This window comes from Oncorhynchus nerka, linkage group LG16, assembly GCF_034236695.1.
Source record: "Oncorhynchus nerka isolate Pitt River linkage group LG16, Oner_Uvic_2.0, whole genome shotgun sequence".
Lineage (NCBI taxonomy): Eukaryota > Metazoa > Chordata > Actinopteri > Salmoniformes > Salmonidae > Oncorhynchus > Oncorhynchus nerka.
In genome coordinates, this window is record NC_088411.1 from 14,721,937 (window position 1) to 14,728,477 (window position 6,541).

The window sequence follows — 6,541 nt, forward strand, 5'->3', positions numbered from 1 at the left end:
TTTTTTGCCCCACTGTAAATACTTCAGATATATACTGATACACTACGTGACCAAAAGAATGTGGACACCTGCTAGTCGAATATCTCATTCCAAAATCAGTGGCGTTATTATGAAGTTAGTCCCCCCCTTTGCTATAACAGTCTCCAGTCTTCTGGGAAGGCATTCCACTAGACGTTGGAACATTGCTACGGGGAGTAGCTTCCATTCAGCCACAACAGCATTAGTGAGGTTGGGCACTGATGTTGAGAATTGATGTTTAGCGATTAGGCCTGGCTCGCAGTCGTCGTTCCAATTCATCCTAAAGGTGTTCGTTGGGGTTGAGGTCAGGGCTCTGTGCAGGCCAGTCAAGTTCTTCCACACCAATCTCGAAAAACCCTTTCTGTATGGACCTCGCTTTGTACACGGGCATTGTCATGCTGAACCAGGAAAGGGCCTTCCCCAAACTGTTGCCACAAAGTTGTAAGCACAGAATTGTCTAGAATGTAATTGTATGCTGTAGCATTAATATTTTCCTTCACTGGAACTAAAGGGCCTTGCCGAACCATGAAAAACAGCCCCAGACCATTATTTCCCCTCCACCAAACTTTACAGTGTGCACTATGGTAGCACATTGAGGTAGACGGTACCTGGGAGTATGGCTAGACGGTACACTGTCCTCTCAGTACATATCAAAGCTGCAGGCTAAGGTTAAGTCTAGGCCTGGTTTCCTCTATCGTAATCGCTCCTCTTTCACCCTAGCTGCCAAACTAACCCTGATTCAGATGACCATCCTACCCATGCTAGATTACGGAGATGTAATTTATAGATCGGCAGGTAAGGGTGCTCCACCAATGCTCCTTATAGGACACATCACTGCACTCTGTACTCCTCTGTAAACTGGTCATCTCTGTATACCTGTTGCAAGACCCACTGGTTGATGCTTATTTATAAAACCCTCTTAGGCCTCACTCCACACTATCTGAGATATCTACTGGAGCCCTCATCCTCCACATACAACACCCATTCTGCCAATCACATTCTGTTAAAGGTCCCCGAAGCACACACATCCCTGGGTCGCTTGTCTTTTCAGTTCGCTGCAGCGAGCGACTGGAACGAGCTGCAGCAAACACTCAAACTGGACAGTTATATCTCAATCTCTTCATTCAAAGACTCAATCATGGACACTTACTTACTGACAGTTGTGGCTGCTTTGCGTGATGTATTGTTGTCTCTACTTTATTGTTCTTTGTGCTGTTGTCTGTACCCAATCATGTTTGTACCATGTTTTGTGCTGCTGCCATGTTGTGTTGCTACCATGCTGTGTTGTCATGTGTTGCTGCCTTGCTATGCTGTTGTCTTAGGTCCCTCTTTATGTAGTGTTGTGTTGTCTCTCTTGTTGTGATGTGTGTTTTGTCCTATATATATATATTTTTTAATCCCAGCCCGTCCCGGCAGACGTTTGTTACGCGCTCTGCACTTCAGCACTCGGAGGTCCCGTTCTGTGAGCTTGTGTGGCCTACCACTTCGCGGCAGAGCCATTGTTGCTCCTAGACGTTTCCACTTCACAATAACAGCACTTACAGGGCAGAAATTTGACAAACTGGAAGCATCCTATGATGGTGCCAGGTTGACAGTCACTGAGCTCTTCAGTAAGGCCATTCTACTACCAATGTTTGTCTATGGAGATTGCATGGCTGTGTGCCCAGTTTTATAGACCTGTCAGCAATGGGTGTGGCTGAAATAGCCAAATCCACAAATTTGAATGGGTATCCACATACCTTTGTATATATAGGCCTGGTATAGACTAGAAGACATGAAACTGAAATTAGACTTTTTCGCTCAGCACCTTAGTGTTGCCTCTGTTCACATTCTCCCACCTCTCACAGATGATTCTATGTAGAGAACTCACCATAGCGTCAGATCTTCTAGCCTTTATTTCCAGGTAACACGAGACTATAGCTCTGCACATCTGGTCTCCACCACTAGGGGCTCCGTCCCTGAGTGACAGATGTTTCCCCTTAGTCTGACCCTTACCGCCAGGGCTCAGTGGTACTTCCTCCAGCGATCATGCTCTATAGAGGGAAAACGCAGTCATTAAAGAAAGATTTTCTGAGTTGACAACCACATGCACACACTTACTGATGTGTGGGAAGCTGCAGGTGTAGCTGAGGATACAGTATCCAGCGAGCAGCATGGCCACTCCTCCCAATCCACCTTTCCTCACGTCTATATACAGTACCTCCCGTAGTACCACTGCTATCCCAGAGAGAGATAGAAAATGACAGTTGGAAGAGAGAGATATCTTGGGATAATCGAAAAAGATACTGTGTGAGTGAGTGTGTGTGTTTGTGTGTGTGCGGGGTGTCAGAGGTGCAGGGCCAGTATTCCCTGTATGGGGTTGACAGGAGCTCGGTTAGCGATCAAGCCAGGCAGTTCCTTCAGCCTCACCTCCCCTAGAGACAGTGCACCTGCAACTCATCATCTCTTCTACAGGGAGTAGGTGTGTCAAAGGTTAACGGTGTTAGCCAGTCTAAATAAAGTAGGACTAGACAAACACTATTGACCCATTATCCTCTGCTCAGTGCCGTACTTCCTGGTGTTGAGTGGCGCTCACTCCCTCGTCACGCTCTGATTGGCTGTTGCTGCCTTCGCAACGATGAGAGGGAGAGAGGTGAAAGAAAGAAAAGAGGAGGGACAGAAAGAGTAGGAGGGTGAGAGAGAGGAGGAGGGGAGAATGGGAGACAGGAAGTGAACCAAGTAGATGCATGAAGCATCAGCCCTTCCAGTATTGGGCCAGTAAGAGATCAGGGTGATGACGTTATCTTGAGTCGTATCCTCTGATAGGGCAGGAGCATCTCAAGCGTTGTGTCCATACTTACTACACCCCACTGGGGGTCCAAGGGGTATTGAGTGAGGAGGGAGGAGGGGAGAGAGGGGCAGGATCAGAGTACAGGAATGGAGAGACAGAGGGAGGAAGAGAAATTAAAAGGCTGGGGTGACCCCCTATTCAGGCCAAGGTGGGGTAATCCTGAAGAGGTGATGGAAGGGGCAGAGGGAACAGAGGTGATGGCTGCAAGGGAGGGGGGATGGCTGGGTTGTATGTTGCTGTTGAGATCTCTTATCCTCTCGGTTAGTGTTGTTCCAGTTAGTGAGGTCTGAGGGTGGGTGACTGGGCTGAGTTAGCATCGGGCGCTAACATGCCAACAGTTTCATGGTTACCACTGAGAGCAGGGTTTGTGGTTGAGGTTTGAACAAGGTCAACCGTGAAAAGTCATCTGGTCTTGTTGTATAGATGGATTTTGTTATGATCAGTGTTCGTGGTCTGAACACGATCCAGCACTGTTGAAACGTGGTTGACCGTGAGTGCTCCCTGTTGCTTGTCTTGATGCGTAGACTATTTTTATTGAGGTCAGAGGTTATGGTCCAATACGGTTGTCTTGCTGTACTGACGGTCAAGTTTGAGGTCAGCTGTGCTGGTGGTGTGGTCTTGGATGCGGGTACTGGGCTGACCACTCCTCTCTACTGCTCCCAAACTCCACCTTCTGCCAGAAGCATCTTGCTTCTCTTTTTTCCCCTGCTAAAGGATCCTTGGATAGTGTGGCAGCAGCTCTGGCTGTCTGAGCGGATAGCTCAATTAGCTCTTTCAGTGACACCTTCTTAGAAGCAGCTTTGGCTTTAGTGCTGGCTGTGACTGTAGCAGTGGCTGGGGCTGCTTTGAGCTTGACTGGAGTAGCTGTTAATGTAATTTCATAATTCCAATATGTGATCATTAATTGAATTCACTTAGTCTATTTTATGAGAATTTGTAAGATTCTTATTTGCATAAAATAGACAGAGACCAGTCTTATCAAAATTAGATAATACTGTAGTATTTATTCTCGGAGCGCGCTGCCATGAAACCACAAACAACACTTTATATACAAAATATGATGTCATAGGTTATAAAATGTCCTTCCTCCTCTCGACCAGGACCCAACAGGTTCAAAAGTTTATTCCCACCCCCTCGCTCGCTCACTCCAGACACACAGTTAAATCAAGATTAAACTTCTGAAGTCTTCATCTATCACTATTCAGCAGACAGCTCCAGATAATGGAAAACCCAGGAAAACACTCGCTGCCTTATTTTTTATTTTACTAGGCAAGACAGTTAAGAACAAATTCTTATTTTCAATGACGGCCTAGGAACAGTGGGTTAACTGCCTGTTCAGGAGCAGAACGACAGATTTGTACCTTGTCAGCTCGGGGAGTCGAACTTGCAACCTTTCGGTTACTAGTCCAACACTCTAACCACTAGGCTACCCTGCCTAGTGGTTATCCAGAGCTAAGTTGAGTCGGTTCAACCATAGGTTAACGATCCTTTCTGCTTACTTAAAACCCACAATCCATTTCCTCCCCAACCTAGCTGGAATGGTATTTATTAATCAGATATAATAAAACAGAGTAGAGTTAAATTCGTTATAGTTCTATTTAAAATGTAGATATTGTTTAGTCATTATTCATAAAATTCCTAACAGTAGCTTTGGGTTTAGTCTTGGCTGTGACTGTAGCAGGGTCTGGGCTGGGTCTGCGTTGAGCTTGGTTGTGGTTGTTGTAGGTTTAAGATTCGTGGGGGTCTGGGCTGGATATTTAACCCAACTCTCCTTGGAGACTATCAAAGTCTCAAGGAGCTTCTGCTTTTTCATACTCTTAGTTGATGTTGTTGATGGTGTGGAAGATGAAGATGGTGATGACAGTGTCTACTTACTCTTCTTAGTAGTTTGCAATGTTGAGGAAGATTATGATGTTGTTTTCTTAATCTTAGTTGTCTTTGCCGATGGTGCTGATGAAGGTGGTGAAAATGATGAAGATAATGTCTTACTCTTAGTAGAAATTCTTGAAGATGATGATGATGATGTCTTTTTGCGCTTCTTACATGTGATTAGGTTAAGTGTAAGTCGCTCTGGATAAGAGCGTCTGCTAAATGACTTAAATGTAAATGTAAATGTAAGTAGGAAAGGGGGGGGGGTCTTTGTGTTGTCATGGTGATTGGAGCCACCTTGCATTTGGGAAGGTGGCTGTTAATTAAGTCTTGAGAAAAGTTTTCCCACAAAATGGACACGCCTCTACTGAGGAAGACATGACTGCAGGAACACAGAGAGGAGAACAGTATAAATTATGAAAATATACTGAACAAAAATATAAACGCAACATGCAAGAATTTCAGCGATTCTACTGAGTTATAGTTCATATTAGGAAATCAGTCAATACATTAATTAATTCGGCCCTAATCTATGGATTTCACATGACTGGGCAGGGGTGCAGCCATGGGTGGGCCTGGGAGGGCCAGAATCAGAAGGAGGAGTCAGAAAGCAGAATCAGAAGGAGGTTTTCTCCACAAAAGGGCATTATTACAGACAGAAATACTCAGTTTCATCTGCTGTCCGGGTTGCTGGTGTCAGATAATCCCGCGGGTGTAGAAGCTGGATGTGAAGGACCTGGGCTGGCTTGGTTACACGTGGTATGCGGTTGTGAGGCCAGTCAGACGTACTGCCAAATTCTCTAAAACGACGTTGTGGTAGAGAAATGAACATTAAATTATCTGGCAGCAGCTCTGGTGGACATTCTTACAGTCAGCATGTCAACTGCACGCTCCCTCAAAACTTGAGACATCTGTGGCATTGTTTTGAGTGACAAAACTGCACATTTTAGAGTGACCTTTTATTTTCCCCAGCATAAGGTCCACCTATGTAATGATCATACTGTTTAATCAGCTTCTTGATATGATACACCTATCAGGTGGATGGATTATCTTGGCAAAGGAAACATGCTCACTAACAGGGATGTAACAAATGTGTACACAAAATGAGATAAATATTTTTTTTGTGCATATTTAAAAAATCAGGGATCTTTTATTTCAGCTCATGAAATATGGGACCAACACTACATGTTGCGTTTATATTTTTGTTCAGTATAGATTATATTAATTATGTTTTATTTTTAGATGTTTTATTTTTTACCTCTAATTACTAACTTTATTGTCAGAATAAAAAACTTTACATGATCTATACATTAGTTAAGCAATAAGGCTCCTCGGGGATTTGTGATATATGGCCAATATACCGCGGCTAAGGGCTGTTTTTAGCACAACACAAGGCAGAGTGCCTGGACACAGCCATTAAGCGTGGCAAATTGGCCATATATCACAAACCCCAGAGGAGCCTTATTGGTATTAATAACTGGTTACCAAATGTTTGACCTTACTTTTGCCAAACTTTTATTTCACTCGTTACCACTCGTTATTGCAATTGGTTACAGTTATAAAGATAAAAACATCAGATATAATGTATCTAGTAGTAAGCAGTTATTTTACTGAAATAGACCTTTGCTGCCCCCTAGTGGAACCTACAGCTCCACTACAGTGCCTAGTGATCCTACACACCCTTTGGCCAGTTATCACATTTAGCGGTGCGTGGGTAAAATCACTGGGGAAGGCAAGCCAGGGAAAATAATGCATTTTACAACCTATGTGTTGTGATAATTGCGTTGTTTGCTCTATAACCTGTTAGTTCATATGCCTTGACAC